Here is a 26008-nt window from a genome sequence, read left to right on the forward strand (position 1 = left end):
ACTTCAATCAAACCATCTGCGGGTGACCAGTCAACCATTCTGAGGTTGTAAAGTTAATGAGTGTGGGTGGGATGGGTGGGATCGTGTGCGTGGGGCATTCTCAGACTGACCTCCACAACTGAAATAAATGTGTGGACGGCGATATTGTATTTTAAACGGGGTACAGAGAGGAAAGCAAGAATTGATTAGTATGCAAAGCACGGAGAGACCAAATGAAGAAAGGGCATGCATGAATGCCCTTCTGTGGTGAATGATGGGTGTGCTTTTGAAGACAGGTTTAATAAAAAAAAACATCATCATTTGTTTACTTCTTCTTTCTACTGCCTCCAACTGCCCTCTGCCACAGGGGCAGTTAAGTGAATATGATGTATTTAGATATGTGTGTTAGTGTTTCATGTTTATGTTATGACACCTTGATTTCCGTAGGGATCAATAAAATACCACTAATCAACTCTACTCTGCTGCAGGATTGAGTGCTTGAGTGCTTAATTCACTCGTGCATTCATTCATACCTATTATACCCCTCATATTGTTTTAAAGCAGTGGTTCTTAACCTGGGGTGCGGGCACCCCCTGGGGGTGCACCAGAGATTTCAGGGGGTGCGCAGAATTTTGTTTGTATTAAGGTTGTGACCAAAATTCTGTAGTGAACATTACAATTAGGCCAAATTAAAACCAAATTTTAACATGTTTTGGTCCCCATGTAAAGTCATTAAGGTATTGATTAATGTCTTAAACATTTTAATTAATCACTTGAATCCTTTTTTAGTGCGTGTACTCGTGTAGAAGTTTGGGTTGGGGGTGCGTTAAGAAAAAAAGGTTAAGAACCACTGTTTTAAAGGACCCATGCAGATCATTCATGGTTATAACGTAGCCTACGTGGTTATAATGTAGCCTGAGTCTCTCCTAATTAGCATAATCATGTTGAAGCAGGTGATTTAGAATGTTGGGTACTTTGTTACAGCTTCTAACAAGTAAAGCACAGAGACCACTGATGATGGCAGAAACCTGAAACGACTGCTCTACTCTGCTCTGAGAAAAGCAAAAAAAACTCCTCGTGCTTGACCTTAGTGTCTTTTTTAGTGTGCGAACCTGCTCCCACATTGACCTGAACTTTTTTTTGGTCCACGCACCTAGTACTTATTTTGCTAAACATCCAGAGCGCAACAATACTCTTGCCTCCTCACGGCTTCTAACAAGACAGACCATAAGGCTTGTGTAGTACTGAGGGGCTTGTGTGAAAATATGCACAAGTGCGCATTCACCCTGTGAATTTACAATACAATGCATTCTGGTTTGGAATGTCTAACCAGAATGCATTGTGATTGTGTAGCGCTCATGTGTGCTGCGCAGATTTGTACAACATGCAGCATCTCAAACGGGGACAGTGCGTAGCTCCATAATGCACGCTGTACCTCCTGTGGCACACAAACAGTCATTGTAAAGTTACCTACGATAGTACAAACCCCAACTTATTTGAGACGTGTTGCATTTATCAAATTAGAAATGAGGACATATGTCCCCCAAAACAATATGTTTTCTCGGTTTTAACACTTAATATATTGTCTTTTCACTATTCTCCATCTAATGAATAGATTGAATGTTTTGAAAATGATAGCATTTTGATTTTATTCACTGTTTACCAAACGTCCCAACTTCACCGGAGTTGGGGCTTGTACTATACTACTATGACATAACACAGAGCCTTTAGTAATGCACTATGACTTGGTCATTGCCATTCTGGTAACAGCTAATTCATAACAGTCTGTCTTAACGGATTAATGTAGCCTATGCTTGTACTTTTCTTTTTTCAAGTATTTCTTGGGGCCTTTATTGTTTTTCTCAGACAGGACAGTGAAGTAGAGACAGGAAGCGAGTTGGGAGAGACGGGGGAAGGGCCGGCAAGGGACCCGGGCTGGGAATCGAACCAGGGTCGGCCGCGTAGTAGATGAGTGCCCTACCATATCAGCCATGGTAGGGCCGTGCTTGTTCCTTTCTAAAGAAAAGTTTACTTTAATGCAGTCAAACCCAAACAAGGCCTCCATCAATTATGAACTTTGGTTCTCCCCAAGGTATTCATGAGTGGAAAGAAAGACAATAAAAGAATAGAGAATAGAGTTTGAATAGACATGAATGCATAGCTGTCCTCACCAAATACCCGAGACATCCTTGTCAGTCACAATGAGTCTATGCTGCCAAGAAAGCCCATGCCACAGATTACAATGTGGTGACTAATCATAAAGACAATAATCAACACCTCTGTTTTTCAATAACACAGAAACAGACAAAAGATCACTTCTACTGTCTAGAGTAAATAAATAAAACTTTTTCCAGTGCTAGGACAACAAGCTTTGTGCTCACTTCTTCAAGGTCTTTGCACATTCATCACATTTTTGTACATTTCATACTTCTATCAAACTGACATTGAGCACATACACCCAGTACACAGAGACAGACAAATACAGACATATGCAAATGCATCATGCACTTGCATACACGTGCACACACATTCACGTGTTGCACACTCACATCACAGTCATCAAGACACACACCGGCATACACACACTCCTGCAGATACACACACACACACACACACAGACGCATGCATGCACGCGCACACACACACACACACACACACACACACACACACACTCAGGCATGCATACACGCACACACACACGCACACACAACACACACACACACACACACACACACACACACACACACACGCACACACAACACACACACACACACACACACACACACACACACACACACACAGTCTTGACTGGGAGTACCTAGAGCGACTGGATGGCAGAGCCAGACGGCTTGAGCTGGAGGAGCGCAGTTCCTGCAGTGATATGGTGGAACACACACACACACACACACACACACACACACACACACACACACACACACACACACACACACACACACACACACACACACACACACACACACACACACACACACAGTGGCTTAAGGGTGTGTGGTGGGCATGTAGAACACCCGGCTGCCTTACATTATAGACTATATTATTGCATTATTATCGAAGTGTGAGATTATAAATTATATTAGTTATTATTTGATAATAGCCTATGATGAAAATAATAGTTGTTAATAACATCTTACTATTTTAATAGTAACATAATGGGGTAATATTATTACACACAATAATAATCTAGCATATTTGATCAAGTGAAAATGGACCAAAGTACATTGTGGAAAAAAAGAACCTAGCCTAGTAAGGCAAAGGGGCAAAATAGCACCTTGTCCCTATCTGTAAACGTCTATGCATGCAAACACACACACACACACACACACACACACACACACACACACACACACACACACACACACACACACACACACACACACACACACACACACACACACACACACACACACACACACACACACACACACACACACACACTTGCATATAGACAGAGAGAGAGAGAGAGAGAATGCCTCTCCATTAAACGGATTGATAAACTGCACATATGCCCTGATCAGATTTTTTTCAGGACCCACGAGTGAGAAAACTCCTCACCAACGTCATTGCAGAGAAAAGCTTTCATGCGATAGGTCATGCGTCAGACCAGGGCTGCTACGCCTGCCAATAAACTACAGCTTGGCTCAAACAAAAAAAACTGAATCCCCCGTCACTTGCCCACCTAATGCACACAATTAACTCTGCTCTATTGCGACTGCTGCACTAAGGATATGACTAATAAAATTGGCAGAGGCAGCTAAGTCGAACCCTGCGAATCAAAAACCTGTCTCGTCATGTCTTTGTCGTCTTTGTCATATCAGAAACAAAAGTCCTCGGGGGAAAAGAGTTCATTTGTGTTTCATTACGATCCTCTTATGGGGAAAACAGACGTACTTTGAGTAGAACGCCAGAACGGTTATTTAATACTTAGCGTGCAGTAAATGTTGCAGTATTTCACAATTCAACACTTTGTGAGTAGAACCCACACCATAAGAGTTAGATTCAGCTCTCCATCTTTTGAATTCATAGTGCAAAATCTGCTGAGCAGTAGATATATCTCGACAAGGTCAATTTGTTATTGGCGCTAAAAGTCCTTGGACGAAAGACTTGGCTTTGGCAAACTGAACCATGTTTCCCAACATGAGAGCCCGAGTCAGCAGTAACATAAGTACATTTTCAGAGGCAAAGTCTCATGACTGTGTGGACAGTGCCGGTAAAGGGGCATGGGTCAGGAGTGTTACTAAGTGCATGTGCATCTCAAGTTGAAAACATGTAATTAGTAAGTTTAATAACTTCTTACTGCAGATGGGGTCGCCAGTGGGCCTATTCACTAATTGCTGAAAATACTCAACTACATCATAACAGCATTGTTATGACATTACTGAGAGCCTTAAGTAACATATTAAGACATAGCCATTGCAATTTTGGAGACAGTAAGGTTATAACATATGCTCTGTGCTAAGGGGTTAGGCCTAATGTGACTCATGTTGAGCCGTAGAGGGTTTACTTGACCAAATGGAGAAAACTGAAACATATAACAAACGTATATTACATACACACATGCATGCAGAAAATACATATGTGGTACACATAAACACACAGAGACATCTTTCAATATGGTGGAAGGAGGATTTGCATGTGTGTGCTCACACATAAATGCACCATTATGGACACAAAGACACACACACGCGCACAGAGAGAGAGAGAGAGAGAGAGAGAGAGAGAGAGAGAGAGAGAGAGAGAGAGAGAGAGAGAGAGAGAGAGAGAGAGAAATGCATATCCTCAAAGCCTATTGCACCATATATACCCAGAGGCGATTCTAGGGTCAGGTGGGGCCCCAAGCGAAAATGCAAAACAGTGAATATATTGAACCAAAATCACCACTATTGTAGTACAGTATGGGCTGTCATTCACTATCTAGGGGCTTGGGGGCCCCAAGCGGCTGCCTGCCTTGCCTGGTGGCAAGATGCGCCTCTGTATATACCAGCTAAATCGGTATGTTTAACCACCTCACTATCCTCTGTGTGCTCGTCCTGCTTGTCTTTTCAGTCGCACACAGATTGTGACTATCCTCCATGCTATGCTGCCTGTCTCTCTCGACGCACGACACCAAAAGTTCTAAGCCTTCACCTCATATTTTTATCTAACAGGTCACGTCGCCGGCCGTTATCCTTATCGTTATACTTATGTTGGCTGTGTGGGTGTTGAAAGTTTTGTGCGCAGACTACAAAGTGCAGACAGCTTGAATGGGTTTGTATCGACTGCTATTTTCTTTTTTCTTATTCATCCTTTTGCAGTGTGGCCTCCGTAAACCACATTCTCAATAGCCAACGTCTTAATGGGAAATGCACGCTTGCCAGGAGCCCGCCGGATAGCCTTGTACACTAGTAACAAAGGAGACGCATAAGCAGACTTCTCAGCAGCATGAGTCCTCATGGTGGAAACTAACAAGCCTTAGTCCTGCTCCCAGCTCTGAGGGTAAGCTTTAGTATTTGCAGTTGTTTTAGGGGGATTTAATGCTTGTATAATACCCATCTTTGGCCTTGCTTTACTGTAACAAGGAATGGATAGGAAGAAAAAAAGCCCTGGCACTTTTTGTGCACCCCAATCTGAATTGTGGGACAGTCTCTACGAAAACACAGACAAAAAAAACAAGACAACAAACAGACAAACAAACAACAACACTTTGCTCTAAGGGCTGTAATGGTTGGCCCACTGGGAAATGCCCTGTACCAGTCCAGACCTAACTGTAACAAAATCTATACAATATGTCATACATATACACATGGTATTCCTATACATACAAGGCTGCTTAAATAAATACCAACAATATTATAATATGAATGCATTTTATTTTAAATACACCTTTCAAGAAACTCAAGGACCCGTACTGTAAAACAAACCTCCAAATGCCATTACCGTATACCTACCTAATATATTATCACAGACCAAGGTTTTCAGAATGCAAAAGTTTCCCTTTAGTCGATCATGGCGAAAGCAAACTCATTTATGCATGGATAATGGTTTTTATGATGCAAAATACAACAAATAACATACAAAGTACATCGAAGCTGCCTTAGAAAGCAGAGAAAGAAACATGCATCAATGTAGCCTACTGTGAGAATGTTTACAATGGAGACTAGTAATGCACTTACAGACTAATGACTTGCGACAGGAAAAACACATGTTTCTCCAGGATGCATTTAGTGCCTCTGCATAGGTAGGCTACTCCATTAGACCTCATAGCCTTGGAACAATGAGCCACCCCCACTCAGTGTAATGGCCACAAATGGCAGAAAGCAGTGACTACAAGGGCACACACAACATTGCAATAACAATCAAAGAAAAAGCTCCGTTCTGATATACTTTTACAATGACCCCTATAGTGCCTATAGGTCTATTTACTTGTTTTACTATTCATTCATTCATTCATTCATTCATTCATTCATTCATTCATTCATTCATTCATTCATTCATTCATTCATTCACTTATTCATTTGTAATGCTATTTGGCTATATAATTCATAATGCACATCCTATATTTAGGCCACTGACATTGAGGAGCTTTTATACAACCGTTTCTGGTATTGAATTATACTTTGTACATGTCTACAATGCAGTGTAGAACAGTATTGTTGTTGTTGTGGTTCTAGATGATGATGATGATGATGATGATGATATTATGTGCAGGCCTATATATTATGGGGACATGAAATAACGAGAGATCAAAACCTGTCTATGCTCTTTCATCCAGACACGACTCAGCTGTATGTGCTTCAAACAAAAACAGCTCACGGATTTTTTATGGTTTTATGGTTTCCATTCCTGCTGCGTTACGCCTGCTTTGTTCCTGTTGGGAAATAAACCAAATGCCAGAATCCGGTGGTTGGCACAAGCTTACCTGCTAGTCCCCTTTCTTTTCTCTTTAACTTCGTATTCTCATGTCTACGTGATTCGCAAACACTGACATACACACACACACAAGCACAGGCACACGCACACACGCGCGTGCACACACACACACACACACGCACGCGCACACACACACACACACACACACATTCACACACACACGGGCTCCCGCGCACGCACACACACACACTCACACAAGTCACTCTAGAGTTAGCAGGGCCCCCGAGCGAAAATACAAAAGAATGAACATTTGAACTAAAATTACTCTGCTAGTCGTAAAGTGTGAGTTTTTATTCACCATCTAAGGTAGGGCTTGGGGGCACTAAGTGGCTGTCTGCCAAGCCTGTTGACAAGATGCGCCTCTGCACACACACACGCGCACACGCACACGCACACGCACACGCACACTCACACACACACACACACACACACACACACAAACACGAAGAGACAAACTTTTCTGGCATAAGGCACATGGCCTTGAAAAGTAGAAGGCCTGAAAGGTATTGTATCCTTTCATGAAAAAGAAATCCACCAATTACATTTGTATTGCTCACACTATCCATGACTTGTTCGTACCTGACTGGGATACCAACTGAAAGGTGTTGCATAACTTTTTTGGATGACATTTGGAGAATGTTAGAAACCTTTTAAAATAAGTAAACAAAAATGCCCCCATTTCAATGGCCAGGATCTTGGAAAGGGTTGAACAAAAAATGAAGCATCGTTAGGCATTGATAAGTTAGGGGTAGCTGAATCTATGCCACTGCATGCTGAAATTGACTGAAATTCTCCTATAACAAATACCACAACCCAATCCATCTCACAAGGTGACCTTTCCTCAGACTGAAAGGCACATACTGTAGTTTATCCACACTCTCCGCAATTTCCAGAGGGTATTGAGGCTTTTTTTTACAGCTCTTTCCACTCTTTTTGGAATACAAACCATGGGGGAAAATTGTCTACACTATGTCTCTATCCTATCAATTAGGTTGGTGATGTGAGTGACATTCTCCTCGCTGCTTTATGCTGGCCTGTCTACCATTTTTTCCCGCATGAGTCCTCAAGAGAGAGAGATTTTTCCCCTCCTCATTTTCTTGGCATTAAACACATCAAAAAATCTCTCACTGTTTCCAAACAGCTGGAGTGCAGATTTATCACTAGGCATTAAGTAGTCCTGAAAGTATTCGTTTTATGGTGCTAATCCGTTCACTTTCCTAGCAGGCCTAAAATAGATTCTCTAAACAGAGCTTTACTGTCACAATGGCCTATAGAGCAGCAGCTGCCATCTTGAAAAAGGTAATAATAGAATTAAGAATGTTCAGAAAACTTTATGGGAAATGCCCTCTGATTCTTTCCCCCCCCCCTGTGTTATGCAAAGAAGGGAAACAGTGTAGGATAGGCCACTAGGGGGGATCTCCAGTGTATTTTTACCTTATCACTGGGGGTAGCACACCTTAGTATGAGCATCAGACAGAGAGCACACCAGTCAATCATCATCACCTTTCCAATGATTCTACAGTACTTCATTTCACTGTTTGTTACAGTGCTGCAGTAAGAAGGCGTTCATTTTTCTTTGGTGTGTTCTGCCCTACAAAGGCAAAGTGCAGTACATACCAACATTGAAACTGAGAAAAGGGCCTCCAAAGTATTGGTAGAAGGTTGGATATTGTAGTTACTGCCAATTTTACATAGGCATATCTCTAAAACGGGACATATTTGGACCATACGGCTTTGTGATACGGCTTTTGAGATATTATGATGACCATTTTCAGTCTAACTTTACCTTTGCAGGACAGCGTTTTTATCTTATGTTGCTTGGTGGCACCTTGGCTGAGATGAGACCTGAGTAGCACCTAAGAAGTTACCTTTTCACTTTAAGTTGCCTTTTGAGATAGCAAGGTGTTGTTTGCACAGAAATTCTTGGAACACGATTCTCCCAATAATGTCCCAAATATCAAAGTGCATTTGTATGCATTGAAATTCATCGGACACATCTTGTATCTATGCATCTCCCTCGCAGCAGCAGATGATACTCTTTGATCATTCACTTGAGCTCTAATGCAGCATGTTTGTTTGCGTGTTTGTTTTCAGGGGGTCTGCAGGGCTGAATCAGGTGTATCAGATTAAGAGCTGGAACAGAGCTCCCCAGGGGGTTGATTAGATTGAGGACAGAGACGCGGATCTCAAACAAACATGCCGCACGCATGGAGATGCGAGACGCGGCACTGTGACAACACTTATCAGGACTCAGACACATGCAGAAGAGACTAGACCTGATGGGCACTGAAGAACCAGACACACGGACATACACACTCACGGACACACGCACACACACACACGCACACACACGCACACACACACACGCACACACAAACACACGCATGCACATACACACAACACAGTCAGTGCCTCCCCATTTGCACTCACACACACACACACACACGCACGCACACACACACACACATACACACACGCACGCACACACACGCACACACGCACGCACACACGCACGCACACACACACACACACACACACACACACACTCACTCACATACACACCACCTTTACTCACACCCACAAACACACTAACCCCAAGGCCACCCGCTCACTCACCCACATGCATACTCATCTAGTGTCTGGTTTCAGAAGCACAGCGGGAGTGATTGACCATTGGTGAGTATTCTGGGTGCGAGCTTGCTCAGAATAGCAGCTTGTTCACCCAGAGACCAGAGGAGAGGAGAAGCAATAGCAAAGGAATAGCAGAGTAGAGCAGAGCAGAGAAGAGCCAAAGCAAAACCAAGCCAAACAAAACAGCCGCTGGAGGAGATCTCCGCAGTATGCCACATGATTCCCACCTACGCTGCCCACTACTGCACGAAGAAGCTACAGGTGAGTGAGTCGTCTGCTGTGTGTCACGACCATAGAGAGCTGATCTTTGTTGAGCAAGAGTCCTTATCAAGTCAACTTAGGCTAGCCAAATAAAGTACAGTGGGCCAACTCTATTGGCAGTTATTTTTTTGTCTGGTGGGTTGATCTAGCCTCGCACCATAGAAGATAATTATAGCAGGGCCATGAATCTGGCCTGGCCCTGTTGTCTAATTACAATGCTCTGTCTGCTTTTGAATCTATACTGTATGTCGTGAATCATTGGGATGGGCTTAGCATGGTGAATCAGAATATGCACTGGAGAGAGTAAGTCTTTGTTGTGTGAAAGTTATCACTTCAAGTTAGATTATACTTCAAGATAGATTATACTGACATAATATGTGTTGAAATTGGGTTACATAAAAATGCGTCAGGTGGTACCTGTTGCTAACATTGTTCCTGAAACAAGAGTATTTCTCGTCTTGGTGCGTGCATCAGTCTTTTGTTGTGACACCAAACAAGTGTGTTGTAGTGAGGTGTTGAGTGACGAGAAGTTGACGACGGCTATTGTGTTTGTTTAGATCGTTTCCTTGTTGTATAAGTCAGCAACAAGACTTCCAACTGGATTCTTGGCAAGAGGTTGTGACTCTCTGAGGGAGAAATGTTGTGGTCGGGAAGTAAACATTCTGACACCCACATGAACTTGGATCTACCCATAATGCTAAAGCAGGCAGCTGATCGTTCTAGTAATGAATACCACCATAATAAGATAGGTACAGTACATCTGTAATTAGAGTAATGACTGTCCTGCAATCACAGTGGGAGTAATTACTGACAGTATTAGTGGCTTAACTCAGCGGTTTTCCCTGGGGGGGGGGTTACTGTACAGGAAAATTATTCCAAAAAACAAATGACTTAATTCATGCCATAGTGAACACTGGCATCTTTATTACATTTCCTGTTGTAGTTGCATGGATTTAGGGGTGCACTTAACAAATACTGTGGCACGACCCATGTTAGGGGGGCCTTGGCTGGAAACTAGTAGCCTATATGGGGGGCCTTGTCATGGTTAAGGTTGCGAACCCCTGGTTTAACTTGTGATAGGCTACTTAAAGAGCACAGCCAAATGGAATACAGGAGTTATAAGTCACATGCAGCAGTTCTATATGCCTCTATATGTTGGTCAGTTGGTTGATGGACAGAAGCCGGTTTTGTGTTTTTTGGGTGTTTGCACACAACATGGTAGGTCTGTTGACTTTATCTTCTGAACTCAAAATCTCCAACTCAAGTCCATCTGCTTTTGAAATGAGCACCGTGATATTTGGCAATGCCAAGAACCTTTTGTTTGTTGTTTTCTTGTATGGTTCCGAATTATTTTGATACAAAGACCAGATATAGTGGAGAACAACTTCGGGAGAAGATATCTATATGGCTATTAGTGTAATGTAGACTACAGCAGCTCCATGCTCTGCACTTTAAACTATGAAGTGTGCTTCAAAGAAAACCATGATCAGAGATCCATCTGACTATATGACAAATGATGGTAGACATTATTTTAATGCTGTACTGACGTAAATGAAGGACATCATGTTCTTCTCAACAATAGGGTGAGTGGTGTGTGCTATCATCTTTGCACACATTGGTGTGTTATTCTAATATTCACCCTTCAAAGAAGTCTGGTTATTATTTTTGGCAAAGGGGATTTAAATGAAGATGATGGAGTGTTGATGGGCAAAGGCGTAATGCACCGCCTGTTCTCTCTAATGTGACTGACTAATACAATGATTTATCTAAGTCTGCCATGCCCAAACCCTCAGCGCATTTTGCCTCTGGCTTTATTACTAATCTCTTGCTACACTATACGTATATATTTATGCAAGCGTAGCCCTTGGCTTTCTCCTACTATTTCTCTCTCTCTTTCTCTTTCTATCTTTCTCCTTCTCTCTCTCTCTCTCCTTCTCTCTTCTTCTTCTTCTCTCTGTCTCTCTCTGTCTCTCTCTCTTCTTCTTCTTCTTCGTCCTCTCTCTCTCTCTCTCTCTCTCTCTCTCTCTCTCTCTCTCTCTCTCTCTCCTTCTTCTTCTTCTTCGTCTTCCTCCCTAGTACATCTATTAACATATTATCAGCTCTTTCGCTCCTTATCTCCTCCTTATTAAAATTCTATTTTATTCACAAGAAGGAGCCACAGGTGCACTTCACCAACTCAACTCCACAACCCCTCTCCACAAATCCTCGCCCTCCGCGCAGCTTCTCATTATTGTGTCCAACATCGTAAAAGGGTAATTGTGAGCACATTCAAGAAAGCCGTACGCACCAGCAGCCGTACGCACCACTGTTCAGCCAAGCCAAGTAGTACTACTCGCTGTTTCCTATGTGACTTATGCCATTGAAGGAAAATGGAAAAAACAGGAAGTGGTAATCAATGCTGTTTGCAAACACGGTGTGTAAAGAGCAGTCAAAGCAGAGATGTGCGCATTGGGCATTTTCAAACAGGAGTAGCACAAAAGCGAGCACGGCTTGGCTTGGTTGAACCGTGGCTGGTGCGTGCGGCTTTTTTGTGTGTTGGGCATTTTCAAACAGCAGTAGCACAAAAGCATGGCTGCTGCCACTGCTGCCACAGAAGCCATTATGAAGAGGAGATGTCATTAGGGATGCACAGACAGCTTTATGGGCTACTGATGAAGTGTGTTGACAAGAGGCAACGTGTTAGCAATCCACAACTGTGTGTGTCGTGTGTTCTTTCGTGTTCTTTCGTGTTGTGTTGTGTTGTGTTGTGTTGTGTTGTGTTGTGTTGTGTTGTGTTGTGTTGTGTTGTGTTGTGTTGTGTTGTGTTGTGTTGTGTGTGTGTGTCTGTGTGTGTGTGGGGGGTGTGTGCGTGTGTGTGTGTGTGTTTGTGTGTTTGTGTGTTTGACAAGGGGCAAAGTGTTAGTAATCTACAACTGTCTGTGGTGTGTGTGGTGTGTGTGTGTGCATGTGCGTGTGCGTGCTGTATTATGTGCGTGTGTGGACATGCATTTTAGTGTGTGTGTGTGTGTGGGGGGGGGGGGTGTATGTGTGTGATTCAGTGTGTCTCCATTCTCTAATTTAGCTTGCCTGGCTCTGGCCTCGTTTGCGTTAACTCTAATGACATCTGGACAATGGCCGGCTGCGGGGACAACGGGGGTGAAGTAAGTAGCAGGAGTTGTTTTGCTGATGGACCGACCGACGTGGGCACGCACTACTACGCTAAAAAAGACAGCCGCTGCCAAGCCAAGCTTCCAGGAAGCTGCACACTGATTTATTCTAAAGCTCAATTAGAATCATGCTAGCTAGCACCGGTGTGCTGCCTTACAGGGCCGCTGACAGCTTTGGCTAGGCCCGGGATAAAGTCATCTGAAAGGACCCCCTCATCCTGACCCAACACATGCAATGTAATGAGGATCCAATTATGAGCTCCCCTTCTCCCTGGACCCGGGACAACTGACCCCTTTGTCCCCACCTGTCGGCTTGCCAGCTGCCTGCTACGCTTCAGCATCTTGTTAGTACACACCCCAAGCTGATGGTGTTTTTAAATAGCTGCATGTTGTCCATTCAGGATGCAACATCCACCCTGTTGTAGTGGTGGTGGTCAGATTCAAAAATGGAGCTAAGCGTACCGGTATAAGGAGATGTATTTTCTGTAATATATAAATGCCTATATTTTTGGTGTTTTTTGGGTGTTTTTCACAGTTTCCAACACTGCCAACAAAGTTGACCTTCTCAACTACTGTCACTATGGCAACCTGGAAAGTTGGACAAAATTCTAAAGTAAAAAAAAAAAAAAAACATCACCTGTTTTTTGCTGTTCAGGGACTATCAGAGGCATTTTGTACAGGCTTTATTGGCCCTTTTTCAGAATAAAAGATGTAGCCTTCAGAGAAATGTTCCAATCTTTTCAGTAACTTTGTGCATTCACCCATTTTGTTATCGGCCTCAGTCTCCTTATGAATACTCATGATATCTGAGTTATTATGTTGCCTTTTCGAATATTTTACTAGTATAATTTGGACAAAATGGTTAAATAGCTCCGACAGTGTTGGTGAAAAGATGACTCCCATACAATAGTTTTGTGTATGGCTAAATCGTTGAGATACAAAGAACATAACATGAATTATGAATTGCAATTCATTCACAAACACTTTGAAAACAACTAAATCAGATTGGTTGAAAGTACACCATCTGTAAATTGGGTGTTATTCAGGGCATAAACTTATCATATCCAGAAAAACAAGAAAGTACGTCCAAAAAAGTACGTCTAGACAATAAATGATCCCTGTGTTTGCTTTGTGCTCTCTCAGACAATGAAAACAATCATTGTGTTTGTGGATAACCCAAGTACACAATTCTGCAAGAAACAAACAAAGAAGCCTGCCTTAAACCTGGACATTTTCTGGCCAATTATTGAAGGGTTGAAAACAATAGGATGTTAATTTAGCTATTAAATGCAAATATCACAATCAGACCTAAACAGTTACTGGAGTTGTCTGTATATCACACTACAGGTGGTTGTGTGTTGGCTCAGGCCAAGGCTACAGGCATTATTGCTTATGACTTCACTCCAGTTCAGTCTTTGTACACTGAACATATCTTAAAGCATGCCCTCAAAATCACCAAGGACACTTGGCAAACAGTTTTGGTCCATTCACACGAAAACATCTATCTGTCTGTCTGTTTGTGCGTCTGCTGTTTGTCTATCACAGCGGTCATGACCATTCTTATATAAAAAGCAAAAAGCCACTTGAAGTTTTCTCAGAGTTTTATACAGTTCTTAGCCTGACTGACCTATGGATTGGGCTTTTGACGTCAGCTGGACACTATTTCATCAAGTCACTGATTACATCAATACCCATCTGACTGCACCTAATAAGCTCAACTGTCTACATTTCAGGGTTTAGGAGCTTAGGTGTGGTGTGTGTTGGACCCGCACTGAAATCATTTCTTCTTCCTGCCATCTCTTTTCTTTCTTCAATTTATCTTTGGGCTTTTCTTGCCTTTTCTTGCCTTGGACTGAAATCAAATCAGGGTCTCCGGTGTAACAGTCAGTGCCCTAGTAGTTTGGACCATGACTAAGGCCTTTCCCATCTCTTTCAATTATACTATACAAAGCCCCATAACAGGTTAATTACCATAGTATTACTCTATATGACATAACAGAGGGCCTTTAGTAATGCACTATGACTCCATCATTGCCATTAACTGCGAATTTGTAACGCTGTGTTTTTAACAGGTTAAGCACTCATTGTTAGACAGAAATAAGCTCTAACATGTTTCATACTTTCAGATGTGAGAAAGGGTCAACTAACCATCTGTAGCCGTCGTTATAATCACACTTCTCACAAAACATGCTTCACTGGGTATCACGGTCCGTTTCCACTCGGTTCTGGAAATTATCATCTCACATCTGCGTGTGACAAAAAAACAACACACCCACTACTTAGTCATCACAGAGAGGGAAACATTGTATGGATCACAGATTATAGTCTTTAGTTTGTCTTCCCAGAGCATTACCCCAGCTCACATACATTGCTAGTTTCTTTTTTAACAGCTAATGGTTAGCATGCAAGGTAACACAGTTCCACAGAACTGTTAAGATTTAGGCTACTCGAAGGGTTTTCAAAACAGCACAAATTACTTTGTCAACATTTGGTAAGCCAAAGCAATATATGAAGCTGTCCCTTGGGTTTGCTATAGTTAAGAGATTGTCACATAGGCCTAAGAAAAAATCTGGACACAGCTTCAGTGTCAGTCAGCCTCAAATTACCGCACATAACCAGAAGTAGCCTCATAATGTGCAATGTTCCACTACTGGAACTCTCTAATAGACACTGAAAAGACTTAACTACCGTACTACTATGACATTACAACTTGGTCATTGGTTTAAGTCTATAGACAGTGCTGGCTGAATTAGAGTAAAACTTAGTATGGCATCAACGAAACTGTCTCTGGGCATTTCAGTGGAGAATTTAGATAATTAGGTTATTTCAGAAAGACTTACTGTAGCCTACAAATTGCCTATACCTACGTTATCACATTGTGTCTGGATTTGTTTATTGGGCTAGGTATGGATTCGAAACTTTTAGAGTATTCACCCTTATTCATCTACCTATGTTGTTTTTTTCTATGTTCTGTGTGGCATGTTGGTTTGCTGTAAATGGAGATATGGCATAAACAATAAAAAGTGACCTTAGGTTTTTAAGTTGATGATGTGTTGTTTGAATTGATGATGTACACGTATGCAGAGGTGATTCTAGGGTAATTTGGGACCCCAAGCGAAAATTAAAAGGAATTAACATTTTAAACAAAATCGCCACTACTGTAGTAAAGTGTGAGCTGTTATTTACTATAAAGGGTCCCCAAGCGGCTGCCTGCCTAGCCTGGTGACAAGATGCGCCTCTGCACCTATGTATGAGTATGTGTAAATGGATGGAAAGAGGCTCATCAGTTAGTCGTTGTTCCTGAGTGTGAACTCTATACCAGTCTTGACAAATTAGGTAGCGGCTCTACATCATCCTCTACATCCATCTTCATCCATTCAAATACATTCCATCCTTAGGCATTCATACTTGAGAGCATGGCTTGACATTGGCACCTGCCAAATGCTGGCAAAACTTGGCTGTGTAGCAAGCAATAATTTCAATTTCACTCGCCACTTTGGCAGGTAGCTTGTTCTTGATTGCCTTATATCCAAGTGGCTTTTCTAGAAAGACTAAATGGCTAGTAATTTGGTAAAACCACTAGTCACAGACGGTGACTGATGGGCAAAAACGAATAATGTTAATCCCTGTTTGTGAGGACACTCCAAAGACTGTTTGTATATGACTGTCTGGTGTTTGTGAGTGTGTGAGTAAGCTACGATATTGCAGTGAGCATCAGGGTCATTGAGTCTGTCGCTGGGTGACTTTGAGGCCCGGAGGGAAGGAGGGGGGTATGAGGCGGACGTCACTGCACCCAGCCATAACAGCAGATCATGGCTCATTAGTGAGATCCATCCACAGCCCCCTCTGTCCTTCGCCTCTCCTCTCCTCTCCTCTCGAGCCCCTATTGTTATCCAGCTATAGTTTACTTGTGTGTCATGTATAGCACCTGTATGCTGCTGGGACATAGCCTATTCCAGACAGTGTTGCCAGATGGAAAATGCTGAATTATCATACCAAAACCTAACGATTATCGTTTTAGGGGGCTTTTTGGGTGGAAATTGTCATACAAGACCCAAATTGTTGTTTCAAGGTATCTAAATGAACTGAATGACAAGTTGACAACTCTGAAAAATTATGGTACAAATACAATAATTATCGTACATGGCAACACTGATTCCAGAACAGGGGTTACTAACCAAGTGAAGGTAGTACAAGGTGAGTTGTACACTTCTGAGTAGAGCCGACTTAAAGGTTTGTCTTTCGATCAAAACAAAGCCAGGAGCCTCTTCTATTACTAGATTTACCACCTTAGAGTGACGTGTAAGAGGTAAACCCATGTTTCTGTCTGACTACTTTGAGGCTCACTACTCCTGTAACATGACCTTCTTCTAATCAATCACCAAATCCATACATTATCAATCAATACATTGTGCATGCATCCCAAACAGAATTGTGTTCAAGTGAAGATGTTTTTATACAACACAAATGTCATTATGTCCAATGAAGTATGTGAAGTCAGATTTTCTCATGTTTGCTTCATGGATTGTCAGTCCAGATATTGCAGGCGCGGTTGTCAGCCCCCATTAGCAGTTGAGAAAGCTATCGTTTGCCTACTAGTAATAATTCATCGTCTGACTCAAAAGGTGATTAACTTGAAAAAGTAACTGCCCCTTTAAAACTTTTTAAAGAAATTGAACAGGACTGGCCACGCATGCCGACGCTGTCAGTGTGAAAGGCAGAGTAGAACACACCGGCCAAAACTAAGCAGAAAAAGACCTCGTTCGCCTCGATCCCGTTCCGTTAGGCCAGTGTGTCTGATGCCTAAATCATCTTCCTAGAGCCATATACCATGTATATCGAATAGGGCTGTAACGATACACTCAACTCACGATTCGGTTCGTATCGCGATTTTTGACCTACGGTTCGATACACCGCACGGTTTCTGAAATGTATCTCCATTGGAGTTTGGAAGGACTATCACATTAAATCATAAGGATGTGTTCTGGACTAATGGATAATAACACTGTGAAAGGGCGTATCACGATATTGCCTTCTTGTATCATGATAGAGTATCGTGACTCTATGTATCACAATTTCTCGGTTCGATACAATATCGTTACAGCCCTAATATCGAAATATAATATGTGGTAATAATTCTCATCATGAACACAAGACTAGCACAGAGCAAAAAGGGATATTTGAAAAAGCTAGTGAAATGCTGCAATACACTGCCAAACGTGCTTTCTTAACGCAGTCCCAAAAGAAAAAAAAAGAGAGAAAGAAAACCAAGTCGTGTGTGTGTATGCATGAGTTTTCTGAGCACGAGACCCACCCTCTACTGGGAAGTGCTCTGGCACAGGAGGCTCTCTTCACGTAAGCGCATCGTGGCCTTACTGTGGCACCCGTCGGGGCAGCCAGAGAATGGCTGCCATACTGGGGAGAAATCCAACACTCCTGCTGTGGCTTTCCAAGCCAGATGCACAATGCAGCCTGGACTGCTAACAGTTTTGGCTGTGTCTGGGACAAAATCGTCTGAAAGGCCCCCCCCTCACCCAATACATACAATGTAATAAGGACTCAAATTCAGGCCCGCTGACAGGGGGGAAAAAGGGCTATGTTGTCCCGGGCCCAGGAAGATTGGGGGCCCAAAATTGGCTGCCCGTTACATTGTATGTATTGGGTAGGGGGCCCTTTCTGATGACTTTGTCCTGGGCCCAGCGAAAGCTGTCAGCAGCCCTGGACCCAATTGTCATCCACACTCGCACACCCGTACTCCATGGGCCCGGAACAACTGATCCCTTTGCTCCCCCTCCTTCACTACAGCGCACAGCCCCTGCTGTTGGAGCAAACAACTCCCAGCTTTGTGCTGCTCTTCGTTTTTGTTCCTAGTACCCCCTCCCCTCTCTTGAGTCAGACGACAGGGATCTTTTTCTAATTAACCCTCTCATTAAAAGGAATTGGAAACGTCTGTGTGCAAACGCACATGACATTTCATATGGAACTGCTTGTTGTAGCTGTCCTTACGTGTTTATGCTCAGCTCACCAGAGACGTGCCGCGTGTGTGTGTGTGTCTGCGTGTGTGTGTGTGTGTGTGTGTGCGTGCGTGCGTGCGTGCGTGCGTGTGTGTGTGTGTGTGTGTGTGTGCGCGCAGAAGTGTGTGTGTGTGTGTGTGCGCGCACGTTTGCACACCCTGGTTTGTATGTGTGTTTCCCTCTGACATTTTACGCAATGTCTGGAAAAAAAATGGGTAAAAAAGAAATTGACAGTTGACTGTTGACAGTGTTGCTACATAGTGAACAGCCTTGTAAACGAATAGCCTGAATATGAGGCTTTTCAAGGCTAGTGAAAAGGGCAAGGCTCTCTTTCGTGTATCTCTTTGATCTTTGCGTTTTCCCTTCTACCACAGATGATTTGGACTTAATAGCTCCAGCTTCTCATTTCTCTTACATCTAGCTTTTTCACACAGCATTTTAATTGGAAATCTCCCCTATTGCTATTCTAACCCACACCCACACCCTAAACATCCCTATGTAGGCTACCCCTTCCTCAAAGATAATGCGGCGATTATATGAAAGATATTATAGACATTCCACTCATATTCATTCTCTTCTACTTATTCTCTCTGTCTTCCTCCTAAGCCACAGACTGCTCTCTCTCTCTCTCTCTCTCTCTCTCTCTCTCTCTCTCTCTCTCTCTCTCTCTCTCTCTCTCTCTCTCTCTCTCTCTTACACACACACACAAACACACACACACACACACACACACACACACACACACACACACACACACACACACACACACACACACACACACACACACACACACACACACACACACACACACACACACACACACACACACACTCAGCAGCTATGGGTAGGCTTACTCATACAGAGCCAAAAAAAGAGAAAAAAGAAAACAGATCTGGCCTTGAGCAGTGCAAGCAGAAAAACCAACACCAACAAGCGACTCTGTCAGACCTTCCATAAACATGTAGACTACACCATAGTGAGCCTCCTATAATTGACTGGAAATCCTGATATTCTCCCATTTCTTCGATTTCAAAGTAAACAGCAGCCTATGTAATGTGAGAAGAGTTAGAAATTGTGTCTTCTTCCATAACCGCGGTCTAAAATCCCCTATTCATAGACCCCATTTTGATTTTCCACCAAATCAATTACAATGTTTAAAGGCCATGATGTAGGCCTAGCCTACAGTGCGAACCGGATGCGTATGGAGACGTGTTATTTCATGTACAGTTGGCAGTCGGACTACTCTGACGAATCCAACCGTTTCTGTGCCAGCCAGACACCTGCACACAGACGCCCTTCTTCAGAATTAAAATCCGCATTTGGCAAGGCAACACATCTGCCAATACATTTTTCGCTTGACAGCCATTTAACAAATATTTTCTGGATAAGCATGAATCGACGCAAAGAGACATGTCACCTGATGGGAGGTAACTTTTGACAACACTGGTAAATTCATTTCAATGCCGCTCTATAAGAGCATGAAAATAAACTTGCCTATGCACAGGCGGGCTACCCAAGGAATTCTGTACACAGTTGCGCGTTAACGCGTAGCGCATGATGTAGCATAGCATGTGTAGGCAACTGCTGGTGTTGTAGCATAAACAGGACATGCCAGAACACGTCTGTTGGTTCAAGCTATACTACTGTATCAGCCTATTATGGAAATGGAGAAACACCCCGCTGAATATTTCATGAGGTACCTGGGGGTTGCCGCGTGCTCCCGGGACAGTGACCGTGTGGATGATGTCATGCCTTAACAGAGGAGGTGATGCTGGATGGGGTGATGTCATCTGATCACATGGCACGCGATTCGTTTCTTCTTCAACTTGATGCCCTGCGTTGCTCTTCATAATGTAGGGCATGTGTAATGATCACGGATGAGGTCATACTTTAACTGTGAATCATCCAAACAAACATCATGGGGGGTACCATAATAATAATAATAATAATAATAATAATAATAATAATAATAATAATAATAATAATAATAACAATAACATGCTATTAATAATGATGATGTTGATGATGATGATGATGATGATGATGATGATTATGTATTATACAGGTAGGTTGTAGCCAACATAATTGCTACATTATTGTGTAGGCTAATACACTTGTTGGAACTTGTTCACCAGTGGGTGAGTTGCCTGTTTGAGCTTTGGAGTAGGCTTTGTGTGTGTGCGTGTGTGTGTGTGTGTGTGTTAGCTTAGTAAACCACTCCAGAATCACCCAATCTCACATTTAGGCTGGTTTATCAGGCTGTGTGTGTGTGTGTGTGTGTGTGTGTGTGTGTGTGTGTGTGTGTGTGTGTGTGTGTGTGTGTGTGTGTGTGTGTGTGTGTGTGTGTGTGTGTGTGTGTGTGGCTGTCTCCAGGGCCGGATTATCCATAAGGATATCCATTATCCATATCCATTATCCATCCACAGTGTGCCCAGGGGCATCAGCCATTTTTGACCAGTGAGGGGGCACCACAAGTAACTTACCTGAGTAACCAGTAGACCTGTGCACTTGTCTTACGATCAGCTAACTCAGCAGTAGTTGGATCAAATTTGTAGTGGGTCCTTTTTAGGTTTTCAGTGTTTTTCAGTACACAGGTACAATGGAGTAAATGGTGTAACATCTATGTAATGCCATGTGCTATTGCTGTAATTACATCATGAATGTACTTTTACTTTTACTTTTGACACCTCTGTTTGTAACAAAAGAGGAAGAGTGATCCCCCAGCCCATCTAGATCTACCTTATCCCTGCAGATAAATGTGATGTGTTATGCCACTGAGAGAGAAATGCAAATAGTGTCTTTGTCCTTTGATTGAAATTCTGGCACTTGCTGCCAAGCTGGACTGGTCTGATAGGGACACTGCATGTGTGCACTCAGGGCCGCTGACAGCATTGGCCGGGCCCAGGACAAAGTCATCTGAAAGGGCCCCCCACGCGACACATACAATGAAATGGGGACCCAATTCTGGGGCCCCCTCTCTCCCTGGGCCCAGGACAACATATCCGTTTGTCCCCTCCTGTCGGCGCGCCTGGTGTGCACTGACACAATCTTAAATCATGACAAGTGATAGCCCACCTCAGTCAAGGCAGGGCAGGGCAGGGCATTCATCCAGATGCTGATGTACGCTACTGCTACTGTGTGCTCAGATGCAGGACAATGCATGGCTGTGGTGACTGGACCTGCCGATTAGCTTTTGTTGGCCCTTATAGAATAGGTGATATTTCTGCCAAGGATCCCCCCGCCCCACCCCACCCACACCCCCCTACACACACACACACACACACACACACACACACACACACACACACACACACACACACACACACACACACACACACACACACACACACACACACACACACTTGTCAATAGGCGGAAAGAGGAAGGGCAACGTCTCTTGCATTCTGAAGAACTAATCAGGGCTTTCTTTCTTGCTGTCTTGTGCTTGTGATTGGTAACTCTTTCTCTCTCTCTCTCTCTCTCTCTCTCTCTCTCTCTCTCTCTCTCTCTCTCACACACACACACACACACACACACACACACACACACACACACACACACACACACACACACACACACACACACACACACACACACACACACACACACTAACTAAAACTGTCCATTGTATCCATTACAAATGTGTATGGCATGCTGCCAGTGCCATCACTGGGTTTGCCTACTACACCAACCCACATGTTGTCTGTTTTGCTTAACATGTAGGCTACAGGATTTCTGAAACCTAAGAAAGAACCTAAGGTGGACATGATGCAATATAGGCAACTGTATTAACAAGGAGAGTATTAATCTGGGGGGAAAACATATCTGTATAGGCTACAAGTAGCCTAATTGGGCTTCAGTATTTTTCAAAGATGAGCAGATCAACATAATTAATTCTAGCCTAAAGATTGTTGGGACTGGGTGGTGACGAAGCTGCTAAATATGCATGATGTCACTCCGTGTCTCCGCCTTTACCGAGGTGGGGAGACGGTGCTGTCTCTACAGCCGGTGTTCAACTCAGATGGATTAGGTCTTCAGTCAGCGAGAACTACGTTCGACAGCCCACAGAGATATGTCGGTGTTATCATGGTTTATGTTATCTGATTAGGCTATATATTGACGTGAGGATATCATGGCAAAGACACATTTATTCCAGGTGGAATAAAACACGAGGAGCAAAGACCTCTATAATCACAGGAATTTACTGACGGACTTATCAAAAGTAAGTCATTGTATTATTTTTCTCATTGTGAGAGTTTTATCACGGATCATCTACGTTCGCTTTACTTGTCTTTTTTGCGCAGTTGCCTGTCTCTGAACTTTCGTGTGAAATTCTTCTGTCATTTCCCGTCCTGGTGCGAGTCTAGCTGTTTTAGCTCGCGCAGCGTCTTGTGACATTTTCAGTGTCTCAATCGTGCGCTTCTTGGAGTTCTGTTTTCCGCACGGCTAGAAGCCAATGCACAATGTCACACACTGTATCGAAGACAACGCTACTTTTTTTTTTTTGAAAGTGTCATTGCAGCTGGCTTGGTTGTTGTTTTCAGACTTTGCGGCTTAGTTTAGTCTGCACTTCTAGTGAAATAGGTCAGTCTCTAAATTAGCCTACATTTCTGTTTAATTTAGCTGCAGCCTATGTGGAACCGTTTCCTTAAATATAGCATATTTACCTAGTTTTGACGTAGGAGCGGAATGTCTGGGAAAAGTCAGGATTTCCTTTAGCCCCTCAAAACACCGGGAGTGCGCCTAGTTTTTTTGTCTGTGACGACGGTGACTCACGCCATCAGCATCACGGACTTGGAGAAACTTCTTCACGGGCAGGCAGGCACAGATAGCATTCAGAATCATGCAGGGCTATGGCATTGAGGTTAGAGCTTCCTTTGGTTAGTTAGTTGGCATCACCGGGCGTTTCAGGTGGATTGCTGGAGTGTCGCGCAGATGATGCCTAAACAATTGAACAATTGGATTAGCCTGTGTATTTTTACATATTTAATATTTTTACATATATCAAACATAAGGCCCAGGGGAGAGAGAAAAAATAAGAATGTAAAAAAGCTATGTTTATTGGCCTACCTCTGTCATTTTTATGTATACACTAGGCCCTACATATCATATACAGTATTATGTTAGGAGCTTTCATATTATGGTGTTATGGAGTACAGAATGATCACTCAATCTATACAGTCAGTCAGTTGTGACATTTGTTTGGGTAGGCCACTACGTGATGAGGAGCATGGAAAACAGAACACCTTAGGCACTCCCATCGCTTCAGGCCTGGTCCTTTGGCCCCATAACAGTTCTGAGTACTGATTTCAACTGCTGTGAATAGCAGAAGTGATTCACTGCAAGAGGACAAACAGCCCCGGGCCAACCCTTCACATCTACCTGTGTGTGCGTGTGTGTGTGTGTCTGTGTGCATGTGTGTGTGTGTGTGTGTATGTGTGTTCACATAGCCTGTATGTGCGTGTGCATATGAGTGTGTGTGCGTGCGTGTGTGTGTGCGTGTGTGTCGGCTATTTGCTTGTGGCAAACAAAGTTATGAATGCACTGCAGTCTTTTTCATTTCTGCAGCCGTCTCATCACCATATTTGTGGCTTTTCCGACATAAACAGAGGCGATTTAAAAAGTCTTCGGGTGGGTGTTTGGGGAATAGTACTTCTAACTGGGCACCTCAAAACAAAGTAGGCCTAGATGATGGATTGTCTTCCACACTCTGTTTGCCACATTGGTTTGGATGTGATTTCCTGTGGATAGCTGAAGCAACAGCTCAAGTCATACCTGAATGAGTTTGTGAATAGCAGTACATTATGCACATTGACTTCCAAAGTAGTTGCCTTGTTACGTAACAACATTCACTGTAGAGTGGAACTCAGAGGCGAGGTAAGGCTGAGTGCTCCCAAGGCTGACAGGAGATGTACTTGAAAGCCATTTTTTTTGCTCAACCTCCTCCGAAAGAAAGCCTAAAAATTGTCCAGGACATTGCCCATCAAGACTGAACAACAAGGGAAGCAATTTCCCTGATTTGGTTTAAGCAGAGAGCCTGACACCATGGAGAGAAAGGCTGTCATTGAATAAGCCAGGGATTCTCAAACTTTACCCAGACAAGGCCCCCCCATATACCAATAGATTCCAGCCAAGGCCCCCTGGCATGGCTCGTGCCACACTATTTTTATTTTCAGCACAACCCCTTTCATAAGTCGCCCATAAGTTTAATGCCACTACAACAGGAATTGTGAATATAGCAGTGTTCACAATGGCATTAACGAGGCCATTTTGTTTAGCCATACTTTTCCTTTCAACCTGCCGCGTCCCCCTTAGCCCCCCCCTCGTGGCCCCCCTGGGGTCCCCGGACCCCACTTTGATAAGAGCTAGAATCAGAGATGCAGGGTCTTTTCCACTCTTCCCCCCAGCATCTCTGTGTCTGTTGGGGAGCAGAGTCAGTGTACTGTGTACTCTGGTGCAGCCTCAGGAGACGGCTGTTTTATGGGCTGGCTATGATAGCTGTTTTTCTTTCCCGCCTCCTTCCCTCCCAGCCTGGTGGCTTATCTGTCCTCCTCCACTCAAACAGTCAGTATTCATTTATTCCCGCCGCTAAGCCTGAACGTGCTCTGAACTATTAATGCGAAAGGAGATTTGACTTCAGGTGTTATTGATGAGGGCACACAGTGGAGTTTGGTGATTGGGTCCCTTATTGGCTTCTATTGGCTTATTTCCTGTGGTATTAGGGCATAGCTCATTAGTATAAACATGCTGTTGAAGGTCAACATGTTTTTTGGTAAATCTGGGGCCATAATAACATGTTTTTATTGTGCCTCACACTGTATATGTGTTAAATTAAAAGTCAAGCAAACGGAAAAGAGGTGCAATGTTGTCTGCTGCTTTCCATTAATCTTAATGGATCTGTCATGGCAACATGTTTACTGGTGAATCTACGACATGTTTTTCCCTGCATTATACTGCACGAGTTGAATTACATGCCAAGCAAACGGCAAAGAGGTGCAATGTTGTCTGCCGGTCTTATCGAAAACAGAATTTGACGACTGAATGGTGAAC

General features: G+C 43.3%; 1 protein-coding gene across 2 annotated transcripts in view; it reads left to right on the forward strand.

Moving 5' to 3' along the window:
* Nucleotides 1-9691: 9691 nt before the first annotated feature.
* The window catches only part of lepr (leptin receptor), a 48187-nt gene continuing 31870 nt past the window's right edge, over nucleotides 9692-26008 (forward strand). Inside the window, exon 1 of one of the 2 annotated variants that reach the window (XM_063201814.1) lies at nucleotides 9692-9798. The gene's annotated coding sequence lies outside the window, so the exon portion shown is untranslated. Of the gene's footprint in view, nucleotides 9799-23027; nucleotides 23181-26008 lie in introns of those variants that run through there. The other variant, XM_063201813.1, reaches the window with a different exon arrangement.

Source organism: Engraulis encrasicolus, chromosome 6 (assembly GCF_034702125.1).
Source record: "Engraulis encrasicolus isolate BLACKSEA-1 chromosome 6, IST_EnEncr_1.0, whole genome shotgun sequence".
In the NCBI taxonomy this organism is placed as follows: Eukaryota; Metazoa; Chordata; class Actinopteri; order Clupeiformes; family Engraulidae; genus Engraulis; species Engraulis encrasicolus.